The sequence below is a fragment of the Centruroides vittatus genome, unplaced genomic scaffold (genome assembly GCF_030686945.1).
Source record: "Centruroides vittatus isolate TY-2023 unplaced genomic scaffold, ASM3068694v2 contig_3050, whole genome shotgun sequence".
Classification (NCBI taxonomy): Eukaryota; Metazoa; Arthropoda; class Arachnida; order Scorpiones; family Buthidae; genus Centruroides; species Centruroides vittatus.
Genome location: NW_027121958.1, coordinates 559,436 through 572,875, shown reverse-complemented (window position 1 = coordinate 572,875; position 13,440 = coordinate 559,436). Strand labels below are relative to the sequence as shown.

At 34.1% G+C, this 13,440-nt stretch overlaps 1 long non-coding RNA gene across 1 annotated transcript; it reads left to right on the top strand.

The window, feature by feature from the left end:
• The first annotated feature begins 996 nt into the window (after positions 1 to 996).
• Positions 997 to 2,924, top strand: LOC136972872 (uncharacterized). The gene is made up of 3 exons (XR_010880404.1): positions 997 to 1,110; positions 2,653 to 2,734; positions 2,805 to 2,924. It is a non-coding gene; the product is annotated as an uncharacterized lncRNA (long non-coding RNA).
• The last annotated feature ends 10,516 nt before the right edge of the window (positions 2,925 to 13,440 follow it).

Here is a 13,440-nt window from a genome sequence, read left to right as displayed (position 1 = left end):
TAATGAAGACAAGTAATATCTTTAATATTAGAAGTGTTTTGGTCTTTATTTAGAAGTTAGGAAATGTTTTTGTGACCAGAAATAGGCCATAGGAACTTAGACTAACTGATTTAAACAAGAGTTATGTTAAAATTAGTTTTGTCATGTGTTGTTTCACTTAGTCAGTTTCTAAGAATCTATCAATGACATTAAATGAGGATGTAGACTGTTCATGTGTAGATGAACAGTCACATCAGCAATGCAGTTTCATATTAAACAAGAATCACAAGTTTGAATCTCACCATGACTCAATATAATTAAATCAATAATAGCCTGATAAATTTGATAATTTTTGACAATCATTTTATACGTACTCATGAAAGTATTGTCATATCTAATAAAAACATTATTTTCTTATAATTATGATAGTGAAATGTCATTGATACAAGCATGTGAAGAAAATTTTCTAGGGGGCAAAGCTTCCAGACAAATAGTTACATTAGTAAATTTTTATTTAATTATTTAATTTTTTGGGATTTCTCATAAGTAGATTATAGAATACATTATTGCCTCAAGGAGTCCTATAGTTAAACATGTAAGGTTACTTAACTTAATCACTTTTACAATTATAATTTGTGAAATTTTTTACTTTATCCCAGGGGAGGACGGATGCCCTCCTCTGACGACACTCATGGTCAATGATAATTGAACTGATTATAATTTAGCTGTTTACCAGTAGACAATAACAGATCAACAAAATAAGATTGAAATTAGAAAACTACACTTATAGTATAAAAATAAGAAAATACTCGATGATGAATCTGAATTCAATCTTTGGTTTAAGAATATCATTTGTAGCCTATAATTCTTGACAAATTTGAAATACCTGATTGAACATTATACAGTATTGGTTGCATTGCATTACTAGAATACAAAAATAATAAACGACAATGCTCGTACTATGATAAAATAGTATCAAAAGTTAATAAACATTTTTTAAATACTGTATGTATATAGGATATTCAAGAACCATCTGAAGAATGGTTTTGGCCTCCACAGAAAAAGGATACTGAAGAGGAAGAAAGTGAAAGTGAAGAGGAAGATGATGATGAAGAAGAAGAAATTTTAGAGGTATGATATATTTTTTTAAATCAGTCTATAAATTATGAAGGTCTTATTCAGATTATTATTTATATAATGATTCATTTTATTTAATTTCTCTAAATGTCTTCTAACTGGTTAATTAGAGAGCAGAATTGAAAAACTTCATTGTCTTTTAGATAAGTTATTTTTATCTTCATGTCATAAAGCCGCATGGTGATTACATACTTGCTCTGTGAAAAGTTAGTAAGCTTTCCAAATAATATTAGCCTTTCCCCAACCAATATAATGAAACAATAGATTTGAAAGTTAAATATAGACTTTAAATTATTATGTATAATTTTTTATATTTAACAAAATTGGAAACAAATTTTAATTATGATCTATTGATAAAAATATGTCTGGCTATGTGGATTATTATTAGTGTGTCAGTGGATTCTTCAATGGCAGAATTTGGTTCAGTTTGACTGTAGATCATTTTAGTTTTTTGCGGGTATCTCAAGAAAATCAGAATTTTTCATGTGCCTTTCCTGTATTAACTGATTACAATAAAAGTCAGATCATCCATAATGGATAAAACTGAGACCAATTATTCATCTCTAAGAATGATTACCATATGGTTGATGTATTAAAAGTTTGTGTGTGCAAATCCTTTGCACTCAAAGAGGCTACACTCTAAGGGATCAAGTCATGATTTCAGGAATTTTTTATGAGTAGTCTCTCCCAGATATCACATCTGACTGATATCATCATGGATATATTAAAAGTTTTTCCAAGAATTGAAATGACTGGCATTTGCTCAGCAACTTTCCTTTTTATGTCAGATGGATTTTTTTTACTTTCTTATTTAATGCACAAGTACGATTATTTACATCAAGTGTTATATGTACAGTACTATACATATGTTGTATATATGTAGAACATGTCATAGTTCTCATGCAAGCTGGTAGAATAATTAATTGCAAAGAATAAATTTCAGTCTACAAAGATAAACTTTGAAGAACAAAATTTTCTTGAACAGAATTTCATTAAAACTATTAAAATTTAACACTATTTCAATAATAGAGAATAGTTTAAGATATGTTTCTTGTACTGTAGAAAAACACATTAGAGTAAGCAAAGATGCTAAAGAAACGTTCTATGCATATAACAGGAATGGGCAAATGCGGCTCTTTTTGAGTTACATGCGGCTCTTGCTGAAAGTGTTAATTTCTGTTTTTTATTATTATTTTTACAATTGTATTTTTATAATTTCGTGAAAATATGTTTATTAAAAAAATTCAATATTTGTTTTATATTATATTTATAATATATAATAAAATCGCGCACCTTACCATACTATCCGCCCCGACAGTACAGAACTGCGGCTCCCATGCATTTTGCAAAATCTACATTTCGGCTCCCACTGAACTCTTGCTTGCCCACCCCTGGCATATATAGTTTATTATTAAAACAAATTTTCAACAATTTTTAATTTATTTTTTAAATAATCATCTAATTATATAATACATTCGTTTGAAGATACAGAATTTTTTTTTATTGATGAATTGAATATTCTTTTAATTTTTCCAGCCCTCTGATAAGTTACTAATTCTTACATCATATTTAAGAAAAACATATTATTATTGCATTTGGTGTGGAACTAGATTTAATGGTAAGTTTCTTTTTAACTTTAATTTTCTAAAAATTTAAATGAATAAATTAATTTTGTTGCGTTGTTTTAGATCAGGATGATATTAAACAGAATTGTCCAGGAAGTACACGAGAAGATCATAATTAAATGTCAATTGTTTGTATGTCAATTTAATGTAAATATGTGTGTTATTAAAAGTTATTTAAATGATTTTTATAAGTAAAAACTTGAACAATTTTAGCATTTTAAACAATTTTACAATAAACTTCTAACAATATAATTAATCTTAATTTAAACACTGTATATAAATTTTATTTAATATTTGATGTACAGTGCGTGATTGGTTAACGAACAGTTCGGACTGCGAACAAATCAGCCAACGAACACTTTCGAGAAAGATTTTTTACGTTCGGACAACGGACACCTGACAGAACAAGCACAAGAAGAAGCGACACTGCATTTAAGATTTGTAAAACTATATTTTAATGGCATCTATACATGGTTTATGGAATGAGACTTTCATATTTGTATACATAACCTTTTTTGCACTAGTTAATTTCTGTTCTCTGAATTTTTGTAAATGCTTTTCTGAACTTTTTATTTAAGAAAACTGATATTATGAAGCCTAAAAAAGTGGAGTGTCAAGAACTGTGTTCACAATAGAAACTAAACAAGATATAATGGCCAAAGTAGAGAGTGGGCATTAGATGTCTGTTGTTGTAGACAGATGACTTCAAAAGGTCTACAGTAGATACAATCTTAGATATAATCAAAAAGTCTCAAGCAGATAAAGGAGTAATGAAAATTATATCTGAGAAACAAAGATGTTCCATCCATAAAAAAGTGGAGAGATTTCTTTTAGTTTATTTTTTAGGGTCTCCAGAACGAATTAATCAAATTCCCACAAAAATCTATGGTAAATTGATAAACAGTTAATAAACAATTCAGATAGCAAATATGGTCTTGGAATGGATTATGTTTGTTAACCAATCACCCACTGTATTAAAATTGTAATAATTTTAACTCAAATGAAAATTTCTGGAAAAGAATCAGTTATGATCATTGTCAAATATGTAATTTTAAAAGATTTGACCAAGAAATGTTATGAATTATCAGATTAGCATATAAAAGTATAACTTAGTGGACATTAGACAGATGAATGAAACTTGTCTTTGATGTTAGTAGTCTTATAGATGAAATGACTGGATCAGATAAGTAGCTGAAGAGGATATATATATTAGTCACTTTGCAAATTTTCTTAGAAAATCTTTGCAAATCTTTATCCCTTGCCTCCTGAGCTTCGTTGCTCCTTCACTCAACATCCCAATGTGAGTAATGCAACTTTGATCACATTAGATCCACAGACAAGGATTCTGCATACAGATGGAAGCATTAGGTACAGTACCTTAAGTAGTTTTGTACATTCAGCCAAGCTGTTTCTAGAACATATTCTTTCACAAAAACACACATGAAAGATTACAGAGAATGATGTGACATCTCTTATTAATTCTTATGATACTCCTGTAGTTTTTGATGACTTTGAAGAGTTGTTAGTGAATCAAACTGCATTTCCATTATTAGTCACACTGTGTCCTTGTTTTACAATATTGATTATAAGTCCTGTACTTGATTCTTTATCTTTTATTTACATGTCAACTCTTCACATCTAGTTGATAACTTACATGCAGTAGCCACTCAAAATATCTGAAAAGCATGCAGTGTAAACAAACCATACTCAAGTGCACCTCTCCAACATTTTATCTATATTAATGTCTTTATGTAGTCTTCCATAGGGATTACAATTCTGACACTTCTACACTGGATAGATGATATATTTAAACAAAATATTTCAATTTTAGTTAGAAAATCAGAGAAGGGACAATTGTAACTAAATAATTTTATATTATTTGCACAATTAAACACACAAGTACCTGTAGCTTTTAGCATCAATTGGCAAACAAATGCTGAGTTGATGCTAAAGTTTCTGGAATATTTAAAATTGTTCTCCAATGGATGACATCCAAGTTTCTTGTGGGGTATGTAAACGAAGAGTGTTGAGGTACACAATGCTAAGTGAAAAGATACTCTGTGTGACAATACCAACATTTTAAATGTCAAGTTCACCAATTCTTTCTTGTGACCAAATTCGCATACTTGCACTTTATGATTATCAATTTGGAATAGGAGTAGTTGAATCTTATCACTGTATGATGCATTGTGTGGCAAGAATGTCATCTCCAAGTCTACTATCTATGGTAAGTACAGTAAATATGAAGTTAAGGATAAGTCAGCTTGGAAAAGCCTTCCATCTTATTGGATATTGAACTGTAGAAGCTAGCTCACAAGAAATGAGAAGATACTTGGTTATGGCTAGTCCACTGAAGTCCTTAAAGCACAAGAGGTAGTGGAAGGATGTCGGTTAAGTAGCACAGGCCATGCCAAAATTCAGAATTGCATAAGTGCAAGGTTATGCAGTATACTAAATGGGATGTTTGCAGACCATTCCATTGGAAGATGCTTCCAAAGAATACCACTTCAACTTAAATCTACTGCATTCACTGCAACATTTGGCTGATGTTATCCAAACTAAGCAGCCACAGATATATATTCAGTGCTTTCTTTATGATAGCACAAGATCATGTGTCATAGTTTATTCAGCAGATCTTTATCTTTGCTGGGAGGTTCTCCCTTATCTCCTGTATAGCCCAGACATAGTACTCCAACTACCATGTCTTCCACTCCATGCAACACTTGTGAATGAAAAGTAGTTCACTGATGATAAGGAGGTGAAAACTGTTCTTGGAGTGAAAAAAGCTTCAGTTTTATTTATCAGGAATCCATGACCTGCCCAATCAATGGAAGAATGTGTTTGAATGCACTTACAATTTTCTTCAATAAACTATTTTTTGTTTTTGAAATAAATGATTGTGATTTATAATTAATGTATTTAATATATAAATATTAATTTTAGATGTTTTCCTTTCTGTTTGTTTAAAAACTCAATTTTTCAAAATTTTCACTTCTTGTATGGAAGAAATAAAAAAAATTCTGTTTAAGCACTAATGTTTAAACATTTAAATAAGGAATATAAAGACAACGTTAAGGAAAACAAAACATTATGTTACATATACAATACAGTATATGTACAAATGAACTAATTATTTGTATACATAATCACGATGAGAGTAGGTTTGTCTATTAGGAAAGAGTGACTAGTCTTTCTTTTTAACTGTGTAGAGTCAGAAAATAACATAGATCAGGAATGGCAAACCTTTTTGTGTTTGTGTGTCATATTGTAAGCATACTTAGCTTTAAAGATGTTAATGCATGCCAAAGTTTCAGACTTCGAATAACGATATTTAAAGAAATTAAACGAATGCGCTTTAATTAGAATAACTGTAACAAAGCTGATTGAAAAAAAGATGATCAGATCATAAACCGAAAGGATGATTGAAACAGACAGAAATCGTATGATATATTTCATGCCAGATGATTTCTCCTTACGTGCCACAGGTTCACCACCCCTGACATAGATGAAACATTGCCAAGAACTGCTCATAAGCAAAATGTAGCAAATACACTGAGAGGAAACAATTTTTTAATAATGTTAGAAAACTTGTAACATTTAAAAAAGTAACCAATTAATCAAAGTTTGGGAGTTATGAAAATTTGATATATAAAGTAGTTTGCCATTTAAGTAATTATCTATGACAGCATTTGTAAAATATAGGTCTCATGCTGTGGAAGTGATTGTGTAAACAAAATAAATCTTACTCTTACTCATCCATCACTTTCTTGCCAATACCTGCTGCCCTTTACATGCAATTTAGTCATTCTATTCTGATTTGTCATTTATATCTTCTATACTTGCCACTTGTGTTTGCTTCCAAAACTCGTCAGATGCATTTTACCATCCAGTCTAGTAACTCTTTGAGCATATCTCTTCATGTTTTCACAGCTTTGTATTTCCTTAACTTTCACTCTTCTACAGATGCAACACCACCGAGTGCTCCGCAAGCCACCTTTTCAAAATGATGGCCCCGAAGAGAGCCGTTTGTGCATAGAGTTGCAAGCAAATTCCCACAAAACTAGTAATCCGGAGAATAAAGACCCGCGGCAGCAACGAGGAAGTGGTGAAGCCTGGTGGCCATGTTTGGGTATTTGGCTTTGAAGAGATATTCTGCCAAATACCCGACCGTGCATTCTTTTTTCTGACCATACCGGGGAACTTTCACGCGAACCTCACGCCACGTTCTTTTCACTACATCGGCGTGGCCACCCGTCTCGGGATTGACAAAGTTATAAGCGTGACTAGCCATCAGGCGACAAAAGGCTTCGTTTCGAAGACAATTGTACACTCGCCAGCAATCGCCCACAACCGTCGACCCGGGAAGCACCCATTCCTTCAGGACCGCAACCAAGGTAGTGGCGCTACACTTTTCCACCAGTACCAGAAAGGTGCATCCGGTCTCCCTCTCGACACCTCCAAAGAACCACCGACCGGTTATTCTTCCCCTACCGTACATACGGCACCCAACTTTTGCCACGTCTACTTCCACGACCCGGCCTTCTCCTCCAAGCTTCTCGGACGTCGATAGTGCACAGTGGACAAGTACTTCCCTGCAGGAGACGTACAAATCCGTGATGGTCTTGGAGGAAAGGTCGAGAAATTGTTCTAGATGACAGTGTCTCGGAGGTGGCATGGTTAGCAAGGCAAGAATAAATCGCCATAGAGTAACCATCTGGAGATTCGTTCTTTCGAAAAAAGTGCCCGACCAAATCGTCTTACTCCATCCACATACCACAGGACGTTTTTTTACCCTCCGGAATAGCTTCCCGCAGTGGAACCGACCTCTGTCCTCTGCTCGTAGAGGGTTGCCACACCGACCGCAATTGGTATGATCACGCCAAATGCCGTGGCGTAACAATTCCTCTTTAATGCGATCGTTAGAGTAGGCTCCTGCGTCATAGAAATTATACTCGCAACCCGAACAGATGTCATTCGAAACTGCCATTGTCATCGAACGCCGTCTCTTCGCTGTGTAATTACTAACAGCTCATACATTACGCGCTTCTTCTTAATTTTTTACTAAAGAGACATATTTGATAGCAATCTCTAAAATAAATAGAATTCTTTGCGGGGCGATCCGTGTAAAAAGTACTGTAAAACAAATCAGCGCGGAACTACTTACCGAATGTGCGCCGTTCCAGCCGCCACTACTTAAGCTTGTTTTCGTAGCGGAATAGCACGTTAAACGGCGGATGCGTATAAAACGCATCACGTGACGTAGTTTGCGTCACTTTGTCGTGGATATGTGAAAACGACGCTTTTCTCGTCCACGTGATATCTCTGACGTTTTTCTGAGAACGATTATAATTTGTGGAATTTATTTTTTATATAAAACTCATCACTACCCTCAACATTAAGCTTTTTGCCATTCGATAATAATTAAAAATATAAAAACTTATAAGTAGAGGTTTCTTCTTTCAATAGGGAGACTAGTGATGTTTATCACGTTTTTATTAATTATCTGCAATTAACGAAGACCGAGATTAAAACAGTTCACTTTATTTCGCCTATTTAACAATGCATTTCGGACTGGTAATTTTCCCATCCTTCTTCGAGCTCACGGCTTCCGTGTCTAAAGTTGTTGTCTACAACGTAACTAACAAAAGGTTACTTTATGTTAATATACTTTTGTTATTCAGAATATAGTGCACAATTTGTACACATCCTAATGGTGCAGTTTTTACACATCAAGTCTTTCACTTTCACTTAACAAGTCTACCCCTGAGCGAGCATTATTATCTTGTCTTGTATCAGCTAGTTGACATGAGCTTCTAGGCCAGCGTTTCTCAACCTGGGGGTCGCGAAACAATAATGAAATCATTTCCGATTCACTGGATTTAGATGGCTCACTTCGTTTTTTCACAAATTTATCCATTTCGCATTAGAAATTTAAAAAAAAAATTCAGTTTCACGGTTGACCGCACACTAAAATAAAAGCACCAGACACACGCTTCGCATTCGAAACTTAACCGAAGTGGTGCAATCGCCAGCGCCTCTTTTATACTAGTGACAGCACGACTTGTTCAAACACGTCCATATGCATATTCAAACATGCTCTCACAGCGAGTATTATAAAAGATCAAATTACAAAGAGCACGTACACATCAAGTTGGAACTTGTAACTTGCTCATGTATGTTCTGTACACGTCATACATGCATGTTCGTACCCGTCGCTATAAACGCAGCGACATAAAATAATAGAAATAGTTGTATTACATTTTTTATACTGTCGTATTTTCTTAATGTATAAAATTAGTGCAATGTGATTATATAATATTTAAAAAAAATTACGTTTATAATTACAGTCAAAATTCAATTAGTAATAGTAAGGCTTACTGTTATTATTCCTTTAGGTGGGGTCGCAAAATATTAATTTTATTTAGCTTATATTTACTGTTTGGGGGTGGCGGAGCTAAGAAGATTGAGAATCGCACGGGGCTATATCGCCCCGTGGTAAGGTGTGACGTAATTGTCATGTAATAGTAGTTATATGCGTTTATGATGGTCGTTACTCAAGGAATAATGCCTTCTTGGAGGCCTTTTAAGTGTAATTGTCCTCTATTCAAGCGTTACAGACGTGAAGAAAACCCCTAAGACTCCAAGTGGTCTGCTCGTCGGGGCCAGGCGTGAACCCACTACCGAACTCCCAGTGTTCTGGGAACAGAACCGCTTGGCCACTAGTGGGCCAGTTCTAAATTACGCCATTATGGCCTGGGTTTCTCAAACGAAATTTCGGAATCTCGGTTGTTTTTTTACCCCGGGAAATCCCGCAAATTTCTTAAAAGATCACTTTTTTCTTATTTTGTGTTAAGGTTGAGGAAATTTTGTAAATAGAAAGCATAATTAACTCATAAACTGTCAGAATATATTTGTATTTATTAATTTTAAACTTACTTATTAGTTTTTTTTTTTTAATTTTTCCTCGTTATGGCACGTCATAGATTGTCAATAATCAATATGTAGCCTATTTGTGGCAGGAATATGAAAATTCTTTACTTGTCAGAACCTGTAATATCTGGAATAATTGTGCATATGCCGTCTTAATTTTTAACCATGCCCAGTAGCTTCAATAACTGTGTAACGCCAGGTTGTACAAATTGAGCGAGGATACAAACGAGTGCGAAGTCTGCAAGTATGAAGTTTTTCTTCATAAACCTGATTATTAAAGCCAAACGAATTGCCGAATTATCAAGCTATAATCTCGATGCCGCTATGAAGGCACAAATCAAGAATACTAGAGAGCAAAAGAAGTACTACAATCTCGAAAACAAACTAGAAATCTTCCAGGCTACGGGAAAAAAAACATGAAATCTGTCTTCTCTTAAATGCATTGAACACGATTCCAGCCACATCAATTGAATCGGAAAGGGACATTCTCGGTAGCGGGACTTTACGTTACTAAAATAAGAATCAGATCGAGTGATTGGACTATTGATCATTGTGGCGGCCGAATAATTGTAACCTGGCGCTGCATACGAAAATCCAAGCGGCACTCTATTCAGAATATAAAAACTCGTGCTGGCCGCCCGCCACAGCTTTTTCCCGCTCTTTTCTGGCTTGTTCACTTCTCTGCGGATGACTTGTACGGTTCTATCTTAAATCTTGAAGCCGAAATCTCTTTATTCGACAAGTGTAACGAGTATTGTAGATTACTGTAAATAGATCCATTTTGAAAGAAACCTGGCTTCGGATATTTCAAATCTTAACGAACATTTAAGTGGTGATACTAGACCGCCACAACCATCTTTGCTTTTTAAAATCTTATAAAAATTTACAATAATATTTTGTATTATGTTTTATTTAAAAAACGAAAATTACCTTTTAAGTTAGAAGTTTGATCGAAGTTTATTTTATTTTTTTTTTAAATTTTCAACTCAATTCAAAGCATTTTGTCGTTGCTGTATGCAGTTTCCAGCAAACTAATAAATTTTTTATATTTGTGAAAATTTATACGTAATTCAAAGGTGATTTTTAATATACATATTACACGGCGTTATTAATATGATTTTGGATGTTGCGGAACGTATTAAATTACTTTAAAAATGAAAAATAATTATATCATTTGATTTCATGATATTTTGTATACCTTAAAAATAATTAATTCTATCCCGGGATACCGGAAAACAGTTCACTTTTACCCAGGGCCGGATTTACATAAGGGCATTTGGGGCCTGTGCCCAGGGCCTCCACAAAACTAAAAAAAAAAATTATGTTTAAACAATTTTTTTCTATTATCGCGACAGCCTAGTGTGGCTAATCATGAGGGCAACAGGCAGAGAAAACCAAACCCGGGAAAAAACCTATGAAACATCGGAAAATTTCGAGAAAAAATTTCACATAGGTATTTTTCAGTTAAATTAAAATAATTAGTTTTACACAATAAAATATACGTATGTTTACAATAACCTTATTTTTAAATGAAATTTACAACTTCCTAGTTCAAATCTAATTGAAAGTACAGTATTTTGTGTAAATTTTCTAAATCATCAAATTTTCCTACTCTTAAAGGAGGGACTTCCACCGAATTTGTGCCCAGGGTCCCTGGATTGGTAAATCCGGCCCTGCTTTTACCCGGAATCCCGGGACAAGCAAAAGACCGGGAAATGAGAAACCCTAGTTACGGCGACCAGCGCCAATGGCGTGACTCGATTTGCGATATTTTCGGTCATAGCTACAAATTACGAATGCTTTATTTGTAATTTGTATTAGTTAAAAATTAAAAAATTTTAACTGCTTTAATAAGTGTGTTAAAACAGAAAGTAAAAATTGGAAAAAAATAGAGGATTTTTGGTATCAAAAGGAATAAGACAGGAATGTTGTATCTCACCAACTTTATTTAAAATCTACGTAGAAGGAGTATTGAAAATATGGAAAAAGAAATGTTGTAATATGGAAATAAATATTGACTTGTAAGCCCGTTATTTACATTGCGATTTGCAGATGATCAGGTAATAAAAGCAGAAGATAAGGATGATCTGGAGTACATGCCAAAAAATAAGTGGAATATATTATTATTCCTCTCATTTTTTTGGAGGTTTAAATTATTAAAGGAGGTTTATATATAAACTTGAGTAAAACAAAATATTTATGCATAGGAGAGGCTAAAACAGACTTATTACTCATTACAATTACTCATTGCACTACAATTACACTATTACTCAATTACACTACAATTACTCATTGGCGTAGCCAGGGTTTGTTATGGGGGCCTAGTAGAGGCCAGCCTGACGCAAAATTGAATTATTTCAAATTATTGTTCATTAAAATGGAATTTTCATAGGAATCGACAATAACTTAACACATATATAATATGAAACTTTCTTTAATCATATGTTCTCGTAACATTAATATCAAACTCTAGCAATGCCTTAAAAATTAACCAATCAATTATTTTTTTTACCATTCTTTAATACAGTTCACCGTCTTTAATCTAGATCTAGACTTTCATTGAGTACACTATTAAATTAGCTTCAGCTTTCTATTTCTTTTTGCAAATCGGCTCAACTCTTTTTCGGCTGTAATTTTCTGGGAAGGGGCACGAGGTTAACCGAGGTTAACCACCTAAGCCCCTTCTTGGCTACGTCCGTGCAATTACCATAAAACTTGTTTGTTCAAGTTATGGCAACGCTACACTTGTGCGATCTGCCTGGGGAGGATGCCTTCCGAGATGTCTTTTTAAGGGAAACTGGCCCCTATTTAGGAGTCAAAGAAGTGGAGAAAACCCGGAAAACTCCACGTGGCCAGCCCGTCCGAGCGAGGTCCGAACCCACGACCGAACTCCCAGTGTTCAGGGAACGAAGACCTGCTTGGTCACTTTTTTTTTGTAACTCTTTCCGCCCAGTGGGCACTAAGAGGGCCTCTTATAGCAAGCCCATTAAGGGTTCGGCCAGGCCCACAATGGGGCGGCCGGGTGGTGAGGGACGGGGACCGACATATCCGGACGGACCACCCCCCGAAAAATTCCTGGGGATTTCTCGACCCGTCCGGATTCGATCCTGGGTCCCCCAGGGTGGTAGGCTGCTAACCTTGACCGCTCGGCCATCCGGCCACTCCTGCTTGGTTACTGGTGGGCTTTATCTTGGAACACAAATTCATCAAGATGGAAGAGATGCATTAGAAATTAATACAAGAACAGCACAAAGAGAGTAAGAGAGCAGTTAAAAGATTAAAAGGAATTCCATTATATGGCGCTGTCGCATTTCTAGAAACAAACGACGTCTCAGTGTTGCCACCTTTTGAAAATTGCTGACCCCACATTGTGTTGGTACAAACCTAATATTTGCAAAATACTCGCAAATATTTTTATAAATTTATTTATTTTTTTATCATAATTTCACAATTTCTACGAAAACTGGACAAATTAATAATTAATTCGGACCATAAATTTGAAAACCGGCCTAGTGGCAACATTGGAGTCTTTATAATTTAAAATATATATAGATATATATAAAAGAAAGTCGAAAAATATCCAAAATAATCTAAACAATAAAGTCGCTAATATTTATACACCAACAAGTGTTAAATTTATTTAATTTTTACTTTACAAATAAATTTTTCGAATGTCCAAATCAATAAATTTTAAACGTTTGTAAAAATAAAATTATTAAGCTTTTAGACAGAAAGAAAATTTTTTAAGTGTATATAAATTTATAAAAAA